Here is a 21,436-nt window from a genome sequence, read left to right on the forward strand (position 1 = left end):
GTAATGCAATAAGGTATTCCTGGCGGTTGGCTTAATAAATAAGTCAACCACCAGGGTACCTGTGTCATGCTTGATTAGAACATCTAGGTACTCAACCACTTCCCTACTTACGTTGTTAGTAAAATGAATGTTGGAATTACATAGGTTTATCTACTTCAAGAATTGCTGCGAGTTGTCGTAGCTGTCATTCCAGATGAAATGACCATGAATCGTGACCATTTGGTCACAGATTCCTAGAACGGGGCTATTTCATTAAAAAGAAACTTCTGTTCGGATTGGGACGTATGGCTATTTGCCACCGTGGGTGCACATGATGCCCCCATACTGACTCCCTGATTTTGCAAGTACAACTGATTGTTAAACTCGAAAACATTGTCTGATGGTACTATTTTTAGGCACTCTAAAATGAACACGGTTGGACATTTGATGTTCTAGAAATGGATAAACCAGTGAATGGAAATGGGAATATTGCTATAGAGAGCCTCAATGTCCATAGTAACTAAAAATTGAGTTTCAGGACAGAAGGCTGTGTTTTCTACAAGATTGATGATATGCCTCATGTCCTGTACAAAGGCAGGTGTGCACGATACATAGGAGCATAGTATTGCATCAACATATTTGACCAAAGGCTCCGTGGGTGAGCCTATAGTTGTAACAATTGGTCTTAAAGGTGGATCAATAGTGCTCTTATGGACCTTAGGAATCCCATAAATGCTGGCCATCCTTGGTGTCTCAACATTTAAAAAGGCCCACTCTTTATTGCATATGTCTCCGTCTTTTAATGCTCGAGCAGTAAGTTTGCTTATCCTGCTGACTATACTTTTTGTGGGGTCTCTGGTGATCGGTCGATAAAAATTAGTATCACTCAGCATATCCTCCATTTTTGTTACATATGTTGAGGTCTCATAAACAACCCCTTTGTCACAGGCTTTAATTGTCTTTTCTGTGCAAGATTTCAAATCTTCCAGAGCTCTATACTCCTCTCTATTCAAATTGTAGGGAGTCTTCTGAACATATTTGGTAAGATTAATAAACTTACTGTACAGCACTTTCTCAAAGGTGGACACTTCAGGGGGCAATTGATCAACTGTAGGAGTAAAGGTGGACGTAGGTGAAAGTCCAGACAAATATAACATCTCTCTGTCATTTTCTTGATTAGAGAAGAATATATGGAGTCTGACCTTTTTCAAAAAAGCCTGTAGGTCTCTAAATAGTTAAAATTTATTAAGAACCGAATGTAGTGCAAACGTCAACCCTTTTGATAGTACTGACATGACTGTGGAAGATAAAATGGAGCCACTAAGGTTAAATATCGGTATAGTTTCTACTCCCTCCAGTACCTTTTGTTCCTTGTTTCCAAGAATTAGTTGAACACCATCAGTGGATTGGCCTGGAATTTATTGAAATCCATCTGAGGGGTGGGCTTAAATCTCGGCTGATATTGAGGTCTCCAATTGCCCCGTCTGTTTAGGCGCCTCTCTAAGAAAGGTTGTGTACCCCGTTGTCTGCTGTTATTGAACCTTTGCCCCTGAAATTCATTACTGGCAAATTGACCTTCTCCTTCAGAGTCCGAAGAGTCGGAAAATGTGGTAACTTTTCTACCATAGCTGTACTGTCTATTGGTGAAATGACCACCTTCAGGCTGACTATAATACTGTTCAGTCAGGTATGGATAAATTGTTTCTTTACTGAAAAATCTTACACCTTTTTTTAGTTTTTCTATTTTACGTTTAGTAAGATATTCTGTGTAAGAGTAAAGATCTTTCTCAATATCCTCCAACTTCTTTTTAGAATCTTCCACTATACCTGATGCTTTGATTTTGTTTTCAAGGTCCAGAATTTCTGCCGCCAATTGCTCAATCACCTCTTTAGCTGTCTCAACTATCAGCATCATATAGTCTTGTGAACAACGGTTAGATATCAAGGCCCATCATTCTAAAAATTCTTTTATCTCAACAAAAAGTCCAGGGATGTTCCTTGCACGGAGGCCTCGTGGGATGACCCCTGCCTTCAAATATTCGAGCATATAATGCCCATGAAGTTCAATGCGCTTCATTTTCTATTTTAATGCTAACAGCGCAATAGCATATTAATTTTTATCTACACTACTGACTGCTTGATTGGCAAAATTTGACGATTTTCCTACCATGTTAGCAAATTGTTCATCGGTGAACCCAAAAGTGGGTAGGTTAGACATGACCAACAATTTGAAGGTAAATACCAAATCACCAAACAAATAAAGTTCAAAATGATTAGTCACCTGCCCCGTCACCACATGTTCAACACCAAACAGATAACCACACTAGACACAATTCTAAACTAATGGAGTACAGCAATAACTCAAGTCAAGCTTCTCAGACCAAATGATATATGGTGTATAAATGTTACACTCCACATGAAAAAGGATACTTAATTCAACCCCTCACAGACAGGCTGCAAGATCCTTACTTTGGAAAACAAATGGAGCCCCTGTATAAAGGATAAAACCCAGACAAGGAAATAAACTCTTTTGAAAAGAAAATTGTACCGGCTCACAGTACTTGATACTATTAGACAAGTATATAAACTCTAGAAACACGAAAATATGGTGCAAATCATAAGAACTAACGTGTAAACATGTTTATAAAAATATACTCTTTTTCTTTATTGATGAGATTTTTTAAATAAACAAAATATTCATATAGATACTTCCAATATATAACTGCATAACCATAATGGATATATTGTGCAAATTGGAACCACATATTCAATCAATCAATCAATCAAAAAATTTATTAAGCGCGCTACTCACCCGGAAGGGTCTCAAGGCGCTGACGGGGGGGGGGGATGTGATGAGTTACTGTTCAAACAGCCATGTCTTGAGGAGTTTTCTGAAGGTCAGGAGGTCCTGGGTCTCGCGTAGTTTGGCGGGGAGGGAGTTCCAGGTCTTGGAGCAAGGTAGGAGAAGGATCTCCCTCCGTAGCTGGTGTGACGGATGCGGGGGACTGTGGTGAGGGCGAGGTCAGCCGAAAAGAGGAGACGAGTGTGTGGAAGTTCACTCTTTCGTTGAGGTAGACTGGTCCAGTGTTGTGGAGGATTTGTGGGCGTGGATGAGGATTTTGAAGGAGATCCTTTTGCTGATGGGAGCCAGTGAAGGCGTCTGAGGTGGGCGGAGATGTGTTCATGGCATCGGAGGTTGAGAATGAGCCGGGCGGCTGTGTTCTGGACCCGCTGGAGTTTATGTTGGAGCTTGACTGTGGTGCCAGCGTACAGGGCGTTTCCGTAGTCTAGTCTGCTGTTCATGAGTGCGTGGGTGACCGTTTTCCCGGTTTCTATGGGGATCCATTTGAAGGTCTTACGCAGCATGCGGAGGAAGTTGAAACATGAGGAAGTTATAGAGTTGATTTGCTGGGTCATGGAGAGAGAGGAGTCTAGGATGATGCCGAGGTTGTGTGCGTGGGTGGATGGTGATGGGGGTGTTCCTAGGGTGGTGGGCCTCCAGGAGTCATCATATACTGTCCTGTTGGGTCCGAAGATGATGATTTCGGTTTTGTTAGAGTTGAGTTTGAGGTGGCTTGCTGTCATCCAGTTGGCGGTGGCGAGGAGTCTGGCGTGGAGGTTTGTCTTGGAGGTGGTCGGGTTCCTGGTGAGGGAGATGACGAGCTGGGTGTCGTCTGCGTAGAATGTGATGGTGATTCCGTGTGGGTGGAGGATGTTGGCGAGTGGGGCCATGTAAATGTTGAAGAGGGTGGGGCTGATGGAGGATCCTTGGAGGACCCCACAGTTGAGCTTGGTTGCTGGGGGATGGAACGGGGGGAGGCGAACTTTCTGGGTTCTTTCGGCGAGGAAGAAGGTGAGCCAGTCCAGGGCCTTGTGTCGGGTACCTACGTTGAAGAGGCGTGTTCAGAGGATTTGGTGGCAGACAGTGTCGAAGGCTTCGGAGAGGTCCAGGAGGATGAGTGCGACGGTCTCGCCTTTGTCAACTCTGGTTCTGATGTCGTCAGTGCAGGTGATGAGGGCGGTCTCAGTGCTGTGGTTCTTGCGGAATACAGACTGGGAGGTGTCGAGTGCGTTGTTTTCCTCAAGGAAGTGAGACAGGCGGTCGTTCACTAGCTTCTCAGTGACCTTGGCGGGGAAAGGGAGTAGAGAAATGGGGCAGTAGTTTGTGATGTCATCCGGGTCTGCTTTGGGTTTTTTGAGGAGTGCGGTTACTTCAGCGTATTTCCAGGAGTCTGGGCAGGTGGCCGTGTCGAAGGAGCTGTTGATAATGGAGCGGAGCTGGGGAGCGATGATTGGACTGGCCTGTTGAAAACGTGATGGGGCAGGGGTCCGTGGGGGATCCAGAGTGGATGGAGTTCATGGTTGTTTCGGTTTCTTCGTCATTGGTAGGGGCCCAGGGGGGGGCGGTGTTGTGTCGTAGATCATGTCGGTGGGGGTGAGAGTGGGTGTGGGTGGTGTCAAGCTGTTGTGTATGTCTAGGATTTTGTGGTGGAAGTGGTTGGAGAGGGAGTTGCATAGGTTTTGTGTGTGGGTGGGGTCGGTGTTGCAGGACTTGGGTTTGGTGAGCTCTTTGATGATAGTAATGAGCTCCTTGCTGTTTTGTGAGTTACTGTCTATGCGTTCTTTGTAGTACGCTCTTTTGGTGGTTCTGATTAGTTGGTGTTGTTTGCGTATGGTGGTTTTCAGTGTGGAGAAGTTTGATGTGGAGGATTCTTGTCGCCAAGCTTTCTCGGTCTTGCGGCATTCACGCTTGGAGGCTTGGAGTTCAGTGGTGAACCAGGGTACGGTCTGGATGTGGAGGGTGGTGTTGTTGCTTTTCAGAGGGGCGAGGGAGTTAGTGCAGCTTGTATCCATTGTGTGAGGTTGTGAGCGGTGACGTTGGGCTCGTTGGTGGGGGTGGGTTTGTGAGAGTTTGGCGAGCAGGTGTCCTGTGGGGACCTTGTCCCACTTACGGTATGATGTGGTGTGCTGTCGGTAGTGGGTGGGGGGTTTCGTGAAGGAGAAGTGGACACAGTGGTGGTCGGTCCAGTGGAGTTCGGTGGTGTGAGTGAATGTTATGTGGTTGCTGGCGGTGAAGATAGCATTTAGCGTATGTCCTGCTGAGTGTGTGAGTGAGGTGACCAGTTGTTTGAGTCCTAGGTTTGTGAGGTTGTCTAGCAGGGTGGTGGAGTTGTGGTCGTGGGTGTTTCCTAGGTGGAAGTTGATGTCACCAAGGAGGCTGTAGTCTGTGGAGGTGAGGGTGTGTGGGCTGATGGTGTCAGTGATGGCGTCACAGAAGGGGGGGGGGGCAAGGTCCAGGTGGTCTGTAAATGAGGGTTCCTCTGAGGGTTGTGTTGGCATTTACGTGAATTAGGAAGTGTAGGTGTTCTGCGCTATCCAGGGTGTCGTGGGTGTTGGTGGTGACCTTGATTGTGCTTTTATGTATGATGGCGATACCTCCTCCTGGTTTGTTTATTCAATCACGATGGTATACCCTGAGACCATAATAGCTTCAATTTTATGTACAATATGGTCGAAAACATTTTATAAGGCACATGATGGTCTATGTACAAAATATTAGGCTGAGAAATGATTCAAGCCGTATTTATGGAAACACTGGTAATGTTTGTAGAATACCAACACGTTTCGGCAAAGCCTTCTTCAGGATTTCATACCAGTGGTTACTACTTGCTCAGCCTGTTTTTGACGCATATCGATTCTCTGTAGTCAGATGGGATTCCTGTGTACCTCTGTTGCGCAGTCAGGCAATCAGGTAAATTACATAACTGCTGTTGCAGGTTTAGTGTTGGTAGATCTTGTGAGTTTTGTTCCCCTGACATTTAATCCCTGTTATCATTCTCTCACTGAATTTACAGACAGGGCAGGTATGGCATTTGAAGAAGGATTTGGGCCTGTTAGGTTGTAGCTTACTTAAGACTTGTCTTTTGCCACTGAATTCCTATTGTCATCAGTAGTCCTTCAGTGTGGTGTCTTTCAAGGAGGTCATTTGTGATTTCTCAATAATTGCTTTTTACAGGCTGCAATTGCTAGTTAGAAGTTACCAATGTTTCTAAGGATTTCCCAGAGTTCCCAAAGCCTACTATTCCCACATTGGTATGAACCTCATCTGTGGTCTGGTATAACTATAGTTTGGGGGGTCCCCTATTCAGGATTATTTTTGGTCATTTAGAACAATCATGATTAATTGGACACTTTTTGGGGACCCCCTTCTTAAGAACGTTATCTGTGCCTAACCTTTTTTATTTATTTATATTTTTAATTTAACTTTTATTAGTTTCAAGAACAAAAGGCAGTCAATACATACATACACCTGCTGCAATACATTGGAAAGAGATATGAGTAAACTTTTCCATGGAAAGAGTAGTGTCTGTGCCTAACCTTGATCAGGCTCTGCAACCTGTTGTGGCCTGGCTCAATATATCCTCATGTGGTGTTCTCTATATGTGAGTTGAACTGAGCAGCCCTGTGAATCCTGTTTTGGGGCTCTCTTTTTTAAGGACCACTATCGGTAATATGCAGCTGATAGGTCTGATTCACATCCTTGATAATAATGCATTATTTATAGGTCTTCCCTTTTATAGTGTTTATTTGCTGCCAGTTCCCTCAGTATTGATCCATATTTATTTTTTCTCCACTTATTGATATTTAATCACGTTTACTAGTATGGACCGTGATACACTGAAGTTGCAACAGGTATTTCCACATTTATTTAACTGATACATCTACAGTCCATACACAGTCTGTGGGGGTTTATCGTGCCAAATAGCTATATTCAGTGAAACACTACACTCACTTAAACCATTGCTATTGAACTGACTCCTGTGCTTTTCTACAGCTACTTCAAAATCTCATACATTGTTATAGCTCTATATGCTGTCAGTCTGCACAGCTGTAGGCCTTGCGGTCATGACTGACAGCCTGGAGAACCTTCAAAAGAAGGTCAAATTTCTGTATTTTCGCATTCTTTAAAAATAAATACAAAGAAACATAAATTCTGTTAGTATGAACGCGTACAAATCATGAAAAATTTTAAACTAACACCCTTCATCATAAATAACTGGTATGAGCTAGTATGGCATAGCCTGATTTCAGAGTCTCTTTGGTTAAATTTGATTGAGATGAACGAAAGAAGCCTCCGCATTCCAACAGTAGAAATTGATAGATAGTAATTTTCCTGTTGCAGAATGTTCTAATGATGTTATGAATATGTTAGCCTAATGTGTCTAACCAATATGCAGTTACAGCTTATTATTCATGTGCTGCAACCCACTGAGCTATTTTTGTAATATGCAAGCTTCAACTTCTCTCATAAGAGAGAGCGGCTTGTCTATGGCAGAGAGACTTCTGATGCTGCCATTTGCTCTGCAGCTCCAATGTCTCATGGTAAAGTTTTCCCCCCTCCCTTATGATCAGAAAATTCCTGGTTTCAGCATCTCTCGCCTTGGGTATTTTTCTTGCAGAAATGTTTCCATGCTGTGGAGAAGCCGAGTCTCGGCTTCGTGGCCTTGAGGGAAAATGTTGCTTTTGCAGGTACAGATGCCTCTTGTGTGAGGCTATTGTTCGCCCTCTGCTTTTCCAGTCTGGGCGTGTCCTTACCCTGCCATGCTATGTTATGATGTATTGTCATGATGGGATGGGTCAGTCCTCTCGGCGCACTCCCTGGGGTGTAGACCTGACGGGGCCCATCTGCAGATGAATCTTATGTCCTAATAAATATATTTCTAATTCTTCTCCACTGTCCGGCTAGCTTATTATATGAGAATGATAGATGAGTGAGGTAAATCGCTCAGGTGGATTTGAGCCACGCTTATCAGATGGCGCCCGAACAGGTACCCCGCGATAAGGATCTTTCTCACCCGTAAGTGGGTAGCAGAAGGCCGGGGACCCTCTGGTTGGCACAGTGGGTCTGGGTAACCACTTTGATGCCGAGCTTGGTTCTCGTAGCGCTGCCCCCACCCTGCTGATCGGGAGAGGTCCCGGTTCATGATACTGCGCCGGGGTCCAGAAGGCGGGACTTTGGAGCTGACCGTGTTGGTCCCAGCAGCTGAAGGGTGGAGAACGGTGGATGTCGGTTCTGCGAGCGGGAGGTGAGTGGTCCGACTGGTGATTGAAGGAGCTAGGGTGCTCCAGGGACTAGTGTGTCCCCAGTGGTTAAGGGAGCTAGTGTGCTCCGGGACTAGTGTGTCCCCAGTGGTTAAAGGAGCTAGTGTGCTCCTGAGGCTGGTGTGCTCCGGGGAACTCAGAGTGCAAGTGGCGCTCTGACAGACTATTGGTGATGAGGGTTTCGGGTGGATGTCTGTTTTAGAGCATCCGACCGGGTGGTACTGAGATTGGAGTGTGGCTCATTACAGTTGAATACTGGGAAAGGACCCAAACCCCTAGTGTGAGTGGTTTGATGGAAGAGTCCCAGATCTTCCGGGGTAAAGTGCGCAATGGTCTGTAGTGCCGCCCGGTGGCGGATGTGTCCTCCAACCTCAGAACAGTTAGTGTACTGTACGGTCTGCGGTAGGGTCCAGGTTCCCCAGGACTTGGTCGACGGGCCTTGTCCCATTATGGTAACACGTGTTTGGCAGGGACTCAATGCATAGGACGTGCGTGTGCGGTTGTAAGTGGTTGTGTGTGGAGATAGTTGCTTGGTTCTTTTGTGTCTGGGTATGTGTGGGTTCTTGGCGGTGTCTGATTGAGTGAGTTTGGTGGTGTTTGATTGAGTGTGCAAGTTGCCGCGTTTCAGTAAGTTGCGATGTTTTGGGTGTTGCTGCAGTTCAACTGATGTCAGATTGGCCGAGAGCCAACCCGCTCCTGTAGAAGACTCTTTTAATTTTGAGATGTATGTGAATATGGATTTATCCTGATTTTGTTTAATATTTTTGATGCAGCTAAGATAGATTACTTGCAGGAGAGATTGTTTGCTAGGCACAGCTGTCAGAGCATGTTTGATTCCCTAAGGTTGTGGCAGAAAGAGGTTCAGCAAAGACAGATGAGAGGATAGCCCAGAATATGGACAGATCAAAAGTTTAGTTTTAAAAGAAGACAAAATGTGTACATTTGGAATTTGCAGGTTGTTCCCATTTAAAGTTGCTTGTAATGGCTCAGTGAGCCAATGTGAGCAGTGATTAAGAGGATGGGGTATGTATTTCATGTAATATGTTTGATTTGGTTATAATTGGTTTGGTTTGAGAGCAGTCTGTGGGCTGCCTTTTGTTTGTGTAAATGTTTGTTTGAATGAAGTGAGTGTGTCTTGTTGCATGAGTTAGATTGCCTGGTCCTTGTGAGCTACCTGAGATGGTTGTGCCTGGCTCTCAGAAAAGAAAAGAATGAAAAAAAAAACTGTGGCCTTTTAAAAAATAAAATGTGTTTGGAACTTATTTAATTTGGTTCCTTTCATCCCCTTCATTTGTGAACAGTAGAAGATGAAGAAAACAAAAACGATTTGATTACCAGTATTAGAATGTATATTAATAGAATGTAGAGAGAGTGTAAAGTTAGAGAGAAGTGAAAAAAAAGGGAATGCACAGATAATTAGAATTTTTTGTCGTGTGTTTTTCATGTAGTTTAAAAGTGCATGCATGGCCGTGCTCTATGGAAAAGGAAAAAAAAGGAGGGAAAAAGAGAAATGTATTTGTTAAAATAGGGTTAATTATTGCATGTTAGAAAGAGTTAGGAAGGCTTATTGTCTTTGACAGCTACAGAACGAGGAGCGCAGGGCGCGAGGCAGATTTTGGCCTTGAGGTCTGTAAGGTGGTGGGGGGCCAGGAAGGCTGGAAGGCTGGCTAGCAGCCCAGAATTCTTAGCTCTTGGAAGACTGTGAGAGTGAAATGCATTTCTGAACGGCAAAAGCGGGCCTCAAAAGGGGGTGGAGAGCAGGAGTTGTTTAGTTAGTTTTAAACATGACCTGTTGAGTGGATGTGTTTCAGTCCACAATAAAAAAAAAGGTTGTAGAGCTCTGGGCTGGTAAGGTTTAGAATAACAGTGTGTGAATATTATTAAGTTCTGGAAAGGTTAAATAGAAAAGAGAGAATGTGAGCAGAGCTAGGAAGATTATGTAGAATGGAAATATAGATGCTTGCAGACGCAGAGCAGAGCAGATGTGACCTTGGTGTGATAAGAACATTCCAATGGCAGAGCACAGACAGCAAGAGAGAAGACAGGCAGCAGATTGTCAAGTGGGGGGGCTAGGAGGCTCAGCTCTTGGCACAGGCAGGCAGAGATACACAGTTGGAGCCATGTGAATTGTGAATTTGGAGCGAGTCTGCATAAATGCAAGTGCAAAACACTGCTGGTTTAGACGAAAGTATAATGTAGTTGGTCAGAACACATGTGATTTAGTATTAGGAACAAAATTATGAATAACTTTCAACAGATTATTGTATTTGGACATAGAGAATTACACTTTAAAATGGCCTAGTCTGAGAAAAGATGGATTGTTTTGAGAAAAATTTATTTACTAAATATGTTAGTGAGTGTTTCAGATGCAATAGTTTAAGCACATGTTACTCCTATTGTTTGAATAGTATTCAGAATAAGTGACTGATTTGTGTGCAGTTTAAAGGCAAAGAGAAAAAGAGATTTATTTATTTAGTATGTTCTGGGGGTGAGAATATACCTTTGGCAACAGGATTAAATGTAGTGAGATGGCGCCCTTTTTGTTTAAAGATGAGAAACTGCATTGGTTATAAAATGGCCCATTTAGACAGCGAAAGATGTCTGTGCAGAAATATATTTGGTACCTTTAATAACAAGAATAAAATGTTTACGCAAATATGGAAATTCCTGGTTCATGACAAGTGAAAGATGTGAAAGTAAATGTATATCTTTTTCCCTTTTTGATGCTGCATTAAATGTCATTACAAGATTGTCATGTGATGTTTCTTGTCTAAGACAGCAGACAGGGTTTTCAGAACGGAAAGTGAACAGTTAGTATATATAGTGTGATGATAGATAATATAGATGAACTGGTGTTAATGAGCTCCAAGCATAGGTTTTAAAGTAAGTATTTGTAGAAGGTATTTTTACTAAGTGGTTGCCTTTTTGTCCAATATTTTGTGTGTTGTTGGTTTTTTTTGTGGTTTGATTTGTTTCGTTTCAGTGCAATGGGAAATATTTTTATCTGTGTGTTACGGTGAGTATTGATGCAGCTTTGTGCTAGACAGATTAAGGGCCTCATTATGATGGAGGATTTTCCGCCTCCTCCGGGCCGGCGGAAGCCACCTCCGGCCCGGAGGAGGCGGAAAATCCTCTGCGGAGTCACCAAAGACCCACGGCCGCATTATGATGGCTGGTGGGTCTTGGTTTCTGTCCGCTGCTTTTCCGCCGCGGTCGGATTACAACCGCGGCGGAAAAGCTCTCATTTGGCTGGCAGTGTCTATCAGACACCGCCAGCCAAATTAGGAATCATTTGTAAACATGCTTTTCCGCTGCGGTTTTTCCGCCGTGGAAAAGCATGTGTACTTTTGATTTTGGGGGCCCGTTGCGGGCCCCCAGGGTGTTGGCGGGTGGGGGGTGCACATGGGGGGTACCTATGGTACCCCCCTGCAAATGTATGCAGCAAGCGGCAGGCACCGCGCGTTGCCTGCTGCTTGCTGCATACATTTGCAATGTATGCATTTTTAACATTGCGGCGGATGCAGCTTGAAGCTGCACCCGCCGCAATGTTAAAGATTGAGGATGTGACCGCCTGCCTGGCGGTCACATCCTAATTGCACTGGAGGGACCGCCGCTGCCCCTGCGGACGGTCCCTCCTCCTCTACGGTGGCGGACGGACACAAGTCCGTCCGCCATCCTAATGAGCCCCTAAGTGTACACTGACACCGCATGATGCATGACATGCATGAGAAAAATATAGTCCTTTGAGTAACTAATATTGTGTTTTCCTTTTGTGGCCTTTGTGTTTGGTATATGTATTATTGCGTATTATTTTATGTTATACGCATGTACCTATATTGTGTGTTTTATGTTTTCTTTGGCTTATTGTGCATTGCTTGTTCTGTTCTGTGTGGTAGGTATGCAGATCAATCTTAAGCCTGACAAATTAAGGAGGCCAGCATGCTGGGTTTTGGGCCGCAGGTTCACTGTGCATGAAATGCATGGCATCGTGTTGTGTGTCACAGGTCATTTGCATGTGTTACTGTGATTTGTCTATGCTTTCTGTGCTTAGCACGGCAAGTATACCTGCTGCCTTGGTATGCTTGTTTTTATTTTATGTATGTTTCTGTTTTGTATTGTTTAGACAATTCTATTTTTGATACTAGTACAAGCTCCTCTGTGGGGAATTTGTTCTGGTCCCTAAATTTCACAAACAACACTTCAGCAGTGTATGTCTATTTGGTCAAATGGTATAGAAGAAAAATACAAGAGTTCTACGGTGTACTCATGGTGTTGTGTCACAAGCCTGACCATCACCTAAGTAATTTTTGTTCTTTTATAGATTTTCCTTTTGCCGCCATTTCCCTAATGAATAGTGCCTAGTTATGGGGGACTTTAGCTGTGTCCCAGTCCCATTTCCTTTTCCTTACTCCTTCATGGGAATAAAAGGCCTCAAAAAAGAAATAGTGTGTTTTGTAATAGATAAATAATTATAATGAATTTTCCTTAGTTACATTGTATTAGATATTAATAGGCACACACATCATTTTGTGGCAATGACATTTGTACATAGGCTAAAAGGCGTTCTAGCCCTCTCAAAAGTGCTATGTATCTCCTAGAATTTTGTTTATGCTCAGTGCTACACCCGGGGGTTGATGGTGTTGACTGAAGTGAAATATGTTTCAGATTTCTTCCTGTCAAACTGGGGGAGGAGGCTAGCTCCCCGCTGGAAGCTAGCTCCCCGCTAGCTCTCTTATAAATTAAAACTAGGTAACATGTATATTGCTCCCTCCTCTTCTCGAATTTTTATTAGCCTGTCCTGCTTTGATCTAAAAGGGGAATTCGATGTGGGTAGTTTTGTTCTACAAGTGTTGGGTGATAATACCATTATTGTAGTCTTGCAAGTACATTGCTAGTTCTTTATTAGCTAGTCTGTGAAAATAAACTGATAGTCTTTATTAGAGGATTATTTTAATTGGATAGGGATGAAAGGGATGAAAGGACTGGTAGCCCCAGACTAGTGTTTCCTTATTTGACCTTTGAAGGGAACAGCCCAGACTAGTGTTTCCTTATTTGACCTTTGAAGGGAACAACAGGTCGGTACTTTTTTGTTGTTGTTTTGCTTCACATTCCTAGGTAACAACATCGTTATTGTGCAGCACTAAGTAAAGGTGTACAAGTCTCTTATCAGTTAGCCTGTATAGTTGAGCTGACAATCCCTATTAGAGCTGGTGAACAGGTTTTCCCCTAAACAAAATGTTACATGGTCTAAATAGTGAGAGAGGTGAAAGATGCTTGTATGATCCTCAGCAAAATATTTTTTAGAAATTAAAGCTTTGTAGAAGTTAGTTTCCTGCTGCATCTATAATATGTGAGCATGGTCATGAGCAAAAATATAGTTGTTTTGAGTAAGAAAAAGAATATTAGAAGTGTTTGAAGTTTTGCACAACAGTGAAGGTTCACAAAGTAGACGCTGTGTGCTCGCTATAGGAATAGCGGTTTGAACTTCCCTTTTTGCTGTTTCTCAAGTGCAAATGCGGGAATACAACATGTCTGTTTTGTTTTATTTTTTTCTCTTCTCTTAGAATTCAGTAAATGCATACGTCCGTCCACAGGTAATACAGCGAAAAAGTCAGATATGTAATGTATTACCTATTGTCAGTGCACAAATTTATTGATAGGCCTGAGATGTGTTCACCTTCAAATTGACATTGGTAGAGCGATATGAAAGCACAGAATAGACCTCATTTGGTTTCTTTGAAATTGAATTTTAATCATATGCCTTGTCTAAAGATCTTTGTTCTGTTCATCAATAGAAATGTATCACACCGCCGGAGCCAGAGGGGACCCAAGCATCAGATCCAACTTCAAGACTCAGTGCAAGTCAAGTCTCGTCGTCAGAAGATACCAACGGAAGTCTTGCTTGGAGCCAAGGTACCGCTGAAGCTGCTGTAGGTGTGTGATTCCTGGGTAAGAAAAGGGCAGGGCTGACCGAGATGGAGAACTCACTTTTTGCTTTTGTGCCATTTCCCAATGGTTGGAAACGGTGTCTCAGAAATACTTGAGAGGGGCAGTTCCGTCTGTGCAAGAGGCTGCCGCCAGTTCTCCAGTGGTTATGCTTCAGGTTTCCCTGTTCCCCATCTGTTTTGGAATCTACAGTTTTGTCTGCTGATAAGGAGGTACCTGGTCACACTTTATACAATCTATGGCCTCGACAGAAGAGCGGTGCACCAGGAGAAGAAAAGTAGGAGGTAGAGAGAGACTTTAGTCTTAGGGTACAGATACAGTGCTCTTAATATCTGTTAGATTCATATCTGGTGTACTGAGCGAGACACTGGACAGAATTTGTGGAGGGCACTACCTGGATTGGTGGTTGCTAAATTTTGCAAGAAAGACTTTGCATCATTGGCCAAGATTGTTTTCCTTTTGAGAAGACTCCCCTCTGGCTGGCTGTGTTGCAGATTGTTTTCTTTAGTTTACTTTGGACTTTTAGCTAGGAAAATGAGTCCCTTTTGAATGTTCCTATTCCCCAGGAGGAGCAGCCTCTGCGGCTCCTTGTCCAGATGTCCCTGATCTCATTTGGTTCTCATGGTCTACAAATTTAATGTTGTGTTTGTTTGTATCCTAACTATTGCTTTCATATTTCTCTTTAGAGAATTAGTTTCTGGTTGCTTGGCGCATACCCTCATGAGTATTATTCCAACACCACCTGAGAATGTCATTGGTACCCTAGCTCCTCACGAAGAGGAGCACTGGGAAGTTCATTAGGATGATGTAGTATTCAAATGTTGCACCAGACACATGGTATTTATAGTACTGCAAATTATTGGGTGTGTGGGTCATTGCCTTCATACACACACAGGGGTGGGAAACTGTATTCTTGCCCTATGGAAGTAGCTGTGAGGGTTAGTATACTTTGAGTAGTTTAGTAAAACACATTTCTCAGCCCGATAAACATCTACTTCATGGATGTTAGATATAGGTCCTCGCTGATAATGCAAATGAGCCCTCAGTATAGAATTCAATAGGGTGTTTTCCCTGATAATGACCGTTTGATCTTATTTGCATTAATTCCTGCTCATGACTTAAACTGTGATGTATTTTTAAGTAGTCCGATCATTTCATAGTGTTATAGAGAAATGGTACCCCGAGAACATATGCTTAGATTAGTCAAAAAGGAGGGTGCCTCACACCCAGAGAATAATTATTGTCTTAGTAGGTATTGCAGGGGTAGTTCTTTTACTTGTTGCCTCTGCATTTCCTGCCCTATTGTATGCTGCACTACTTCTGTGATCATGCTCATCCTAGTATTTCATTTCCCGATACCAGATATCTTTTATGATGATATACTATTGGTTATTCTTGTGTTTTTATTTTGTTTCCCTTTGATTGATGAGTTATGCCTTTAGAATTGTATAGTCCTTACCTTTAAGCAATAAAGGCTGCACTTATGTTAGCCACAATAGGCTAAAAGGAGGGTTTGATAGATAGTAATTTTCCTGTTGCAGAATGTTCTAATGAGGTTATGAATATGTTAGCCTAATGTGTCTAACCAATATGCAGTTACAGTTTATTATTCATGTGCTGCAACCCACTGAGCTATTTTTGTAATATGCAAGCTTCAACTTCTCTCATAAGAGAGAGAGGCTTGTCTATGGCAGAGAGACTTCTGATGCTAACATTTGCTCTGCAGCTCCAATGTCTCATGGTACAGTTTTCCCCCCTCCCTTATGAGCAGAAAATCCCTGGTTTCAGCATCTCTCGCCTTGGGAATTTTTCTTGCAGAAATGTTTCCATGCTTTGGAGAAGCTGAGTCTCGGCTCCGTGGCCTTGAGAGAAAATGTTGCTTTTGCAGGTGCAGATGCTTCTTGTGTGAGGCTATTGTTCGCCCTCTGCTGAGCCCAGTACTTTTCCAGTCTTGGCGTGTCCTTACCCTGCCATGCTATGTTATAATGTATTGTCATGATGGGATGGGTCAGTCCTCTCGGCGCACTCCCTGGGGTGTAGACCTGACGGGGCCCATCTGCAGATGAATCTTATGTCCTAATAAATATATTTCTAATTCTTCTCCACTGTCTGGCTGGCTTATTATATTATTATTATTATTATTATTATTATTATTATTATTATAAACCATTTTATAGCGCGCTCTGCTACTGGGGAGTATCCTGGCGCGGGAGAGAGAAAGGCAGACAGCAGAACATAGAAAGGACTCTTAAGTTACACTTTTAAACAGATGTGTTTTCAAATGTTTTTTGAATGCAGCTACTGTAGGTGTGGAGCGCAGATGAAAAGGAAGAGCATTCCAGGCGCGAGCCACAACCACCGCGATCGACTGACCGCCAAGTCTGGCACGTTTAAAACGGGGAAGGGACAGTTGAAACAGAGTGGAGGATCTCAGGGTGCGTGTAGGGACATAGCTAGTAAATCTTTTTCTCAAATACTGGGGGCCTTGATTATGGGTAGCACGAAACGCCAAAACCAGAGATTTGAACAGGATGCGCTGTGCAACCGGGAGCCAGTGGAGTGTGCGCATCTCAGCGCGAACGCTCTTCCATCTAGGAATATTGAATAATAGACGGACAGTCGCGTTCTGGATAATTTGTAGGCGTTTTACCAGGTAAGAGGGGATTCCACTGAACAATGCATTTGCATAGTCCAACCTGGCCAGTATGAGCGCTCGAGCAACAGACTCCCTGGCCTCTCTTGGGAGCAGGGGAAAGAATTTGCGGAGCATTTTTAAGGTCGCAAAACAGGTCCCAGTGAGTTTTTTAATGTGGTGCTCGAATCTTAAATCCTCTCCGAACCAGATGCCAAGATTTTTGGCAGGTCTCCCCATCTCTTTCGGGCCTGGAATGTCAGGTGGCCATAAAGTGCTCATGAACGCGGGGGGAAAGGAGCCATAAAAAAGAACTTCAGATTTGTCCTCATTGCATTTCAACTGGGCCTTCGTCAGCCAGCGAAATACAGAGGACAAACACAGATGGACTATAGATGTATCAAGGTTATCATCTGGCCAGGTGAACAGCAGTTGGGTATCATCTGCGTACCCTATGATCTTAGCCCCGAACTGTTCCGCTAGATAAACCAGGGGGGTAATGTAAACGTTGAACAGTATGAGAATGATAGATGAGTGAGGTAAGTCGCTCAGGTGGATTTGAGCCACGCTTATCAAAATTAACAAGCATCTGCAAAGCTAATATTATATGTTTTGCCTGTGACTCCCATTATCATTGCCAATGCATTTTTTTAACAAACTGGCCAGCGCACTTGGATACACAAGTGCGGTGGCCGTTGTGGAATATTTTTTTAAGCAGCCAAAGAAAAATAAATATAAGATGGCCGCCATGTTTGTGCACTTGTGTGTACTAGGTCTCTGAAAAGGGTTTATTGCTTTTTTAATAAAACACTCACGGAAATGGAACGATGGAGCAGGATTAAAGAGTAGTGGCGTAGCTAGGCCTTGTGCTGCCCGTGGCAGTCCCTGATTTTGCCGCCCATGGTGGCCTAATGTAAGAGCAGGGTGGGGGTTGTGCTGGCGTTTCCTGCATTTGCCAAATGATGGCAGCATGTAAGAGTGGAGGAGCGAGGTTGCTACCCCGAAAACCTGTGCCACATGGGGCAGACCGCTACCCCATCCTTGCTACGTCACTAAGAAAGAGAGGGAGAGAAAATAGTACCTCAGGCAATGCAAAACAAGATCTGACATCAGTACTAGAAGGAAGCATGTCATCCAGTCCAACCACTGGTGGGGCTGAAATGCTCCTTATAGAGGACAATCACAAGAGTAGAGACGGTAGCCATTGAATCAGGAGCAGGGAAGGTGGAAGAGGTGTGGCGCCGCGGCCAGGGCGACTGACGCTGGAATCTGGGGACCACGGTTCGATCCCCTCCGGCGGCAGGTTAGCCCAGCACCATGTGACTCTGGGCAATAGCTCGCTTAATCTTCCCGACGGCCCCCAGCGCCTAGAGACCCTTACGGGTGATTGTGCGCTTTACAAATGTGGACTTTGTGTCAGATCAATAAGAAACACGTCGAATCATGAGCAGGGAAGTGAGATCGATAAGAAACACGTCGAATCATGAGCAGGGAAGTGAGATAGATAAGAAAGACATTGAATTATAAGCAGGGAAGTGAGATAGATAAGAAAGACATTGAATCATAGGCAGGGAAGTGAGATAGATAAGAAAGACATTGACGCATGAGCAGGGAAGTGAGATAAATAAGAAAGACATTGACGCATGAGTAGGGAAGTGAGATAGATAAGAAAGACATTGAATCGTAGGCAGGGAAGTGAGATAGATAAGAAAGACATTGACGCATGAGCAGGGAAGTGAGATAGATAAGAAGGACATTGAGGCATGAGCAGGGAAGTGAGATAGATAAGAAAGACATTGAATCATGAGCAGGGAAGTGAGATAGATAAGAAAGACAATGAATCAGGAGCAGGGAAGTGAGATAGATAAGAAAGACATTGAATCATGAGCAGGGAAGTGAGATAGATAAGAAAGACATTGAATCATGAGCAGGGAAGTGAGATAGATAAGAAAGACATTGAATCATGAGCAGGGAAGTGAGATAGGTAAGAAAGACATTGAATCTTGAGCAGGCAAGTGAGATAGATAAGAAAGACATTGAATCATGAGCAGGCAAGTGAGATAGATAAGAAAGACATTGAATCATGAGCAGGCAAGTGAGATAGATAAGAAAGACATTGAATCATGAGCAGGGAAGTGAGATAGATAAGAAAGACATTGAATCATGAGCAGGGAAGTGAGATAGATAAGAAAGACAATGAATCAGGAGCAGGGAAGTGAGATAGATAAGAAAGACATTGAATCATGAGCAGGGAAGTGAGATAGATAAGAAAGACATTGAATCATGAGCAGGGAAGTGAGATAGATAAGAAAGACATTGAATCATGAGCAGGGAAGTGAGATAGATAAGAAAGACATTGAATCATGAGCAGGGAAGTGAGATAGGTAAGAAAGACATTGAATCATGAGCACGGGGCACACACAAAGCTTCCTTTAAGTTTATATTGCATACATTAGGTCTGTTCACCAAAATCTGTATGAGGGTGAGAAATAAAAAAGGAAAGACTACTTTCAAGTTGCTCACCCACAACCTCCAGACCTCAGGCTCCCTCCTGCACCTCAGGAAAGGAGCTGAAAAGAGGCTCTGCATGAAGCGCCTCAGTCCACCTCAAAGAGGAACCCTCAGCTTAGCTGGCCACACGAACCGGCCCACTAGAGGGTTTTATGTGTGACGCCTGGGAATAATCTTAGCATAAATGACACTACCTACTCCCCAACTTATTTACAAGAACTCGACTATCACCGACCATCCTTACACCCAACCATGGATTGTTCTCTGTGTCTTTTTATTCATTGTGCCTGGAAATACTGATGCTGGTAGCCAGAGTTTGAACACTCTCATCAAGCATGTTGGTGCCCGGCCTGGTCGTCGAGGCAGGTGGGCGTGCAGAATGGTACAGCCCCTCACTGAACAACAAACAGCAGCAGCTGCTGTGGAAAGTATTCCCTGCTGCTGGAAACCAATTGTGTTTTCAAGCTGTGGGTTGCTGCCGATCTGTCAAACTTTTCCGATCCCTGACGTTTGACTTAGTTTTATTTTATTTTCCAGGGAGTTCTTCAGGCGGACCCTTTTCACGATTGGCTGACAGAGTCAAAAACAGTGCAGTGGTGGGCAGTTAGGAAGACGCACCTGAAGATCACACGCTTAGGCTCTCGAGCTCTTTTTCTTACCTGAGTCTTCTGGGAACTGTAGTTTTTACTCGTCTAATATAATTTTAAATGCAAGACCTCAAGAATCAGGATGCAAAAGGATGTGAACTAAAAAAAAAAAAAAAGTATGGTCTGGCAGACCATGAACACTTGACCTGGGGCAACTTAAGAGCTCTGAACCGATAGGGTTGGAGTCCACAATCTTTTTGCATCAAGACCCCGAAACCTTTAGTGAATTTTCGAATGGCGCATATGACATGAGTTTTGAGTTACCGGTGTTGCATAGCAAGGGGGCCAGGTGGCCTAATGTCAGCAAGAACCAGCATTGGTAAAGCCAGTAGGTTTGACACTCGCACTTGAGCCATCAATTAAGCAATAGAATAAGCCTTCTGTGGTGCAGAACAATTAAAACAAACATCTGCAAAGCTATCAGGTCTCACTTCAGCAGAACTTTTGGCTTTGCCAATTTTGCCAATGGTCTGCAGTATTGGCAAATAATGGCGTAATGAAATATGTACACCCATGTCTTATCATGCATGTACCACCTGCATAATGACTACGCAGGCCCAACATAATGATTTCACCATGCATGCGATCATAGGGCTTGACGTGACTGCCTTTTTGTTTTGTTTTTTAACGTACCATTCCAAGAGGGCACGTAAAAAAAAACATCTCTAAAGTCTATACGAAAACACATACCAAAACAAACTGCAGCTGCCAGGCCCCTCAGAAACGGAATATAGCAGGTGGGAAACAATGGCGATTGGGAGGTCCAGGCAAGCAACTAAGAAACTCATGTGAAAAAAATGTTGTGGAAAAAAAATCTGGGGGGTTGAACGAGATGGGGAGTTGAAGAAAGCAACACTGTGAGTGATGAGAAGTAAGTTTTTGGGTAAAAACAGCACACAAGTGAGAAAGCAAGAAAAGTCATGCACTCCCATGGAGTGCTAAATAAGAAAGAAAAACATAGTTCTCTGAAAATGACAGTGAAAGGATAAAAGCCATCCAGTCAAAATGATGGCAAAGACGATATGTTTCAGGGGAAGGACAAACACAAGAAGAGGAAGGGAAGCCATCAAGCTAGAGTGAAGCAAATGAGATTCTCCAGAAACCCAATGAATGGTAAGCAATAGGCTGAACCCAAGGCCCACTGTAAGCATTGGTTAATTTGAGATTATGGTTGACGATGGGCCCACCAGCACTGATTTTTGGGTAATGCCACTTATTTTTCCTCAACAGACTTTAATCCAAGGGAGAAAAACATACAAGGGGGAAAGACGCAGGATGCAAATGACAGAAAAACAGTAACAGTAACTGGTGCTGCATTAAAGAGGCATGAAGTTGAAACAAGACCACACAGCCTTTGCATTCAGCAGTGCCCGTCACAGACTTTTTTTTTTAGAAATCTTTGGGCCCCGGCATGTATCCTTTTACAAAACAAGCACTGGGCATTGTCCACAATAGGTCTTTTCAACCCATAGGTGAGACCTAAAATTGATAGGTTTGTGATTATAACATTCATGGACGAGATAAATAATTAAATGTATAAAGATGGGTGTATTTTTCAGATATAAACTATTCCCCCTTATATTCCAGTCGAGGTAGAAGGAGACACCCACACCGCCAA

This window comes from Lissotriton helveticus, chromosome 7, assembly GCF_964261635.1.
Source record: "Lissotriton helveticus chromosome 7, aLisHel1.1, whole genome shotgun sequence".
In the NCBI taxonomy this organism is placed as follows: Eukaryota; Metazoa; Chordata; class Amphibia; order Caudata; family Salamandridae; genus Lissotriton; species Lissotriton helveticus.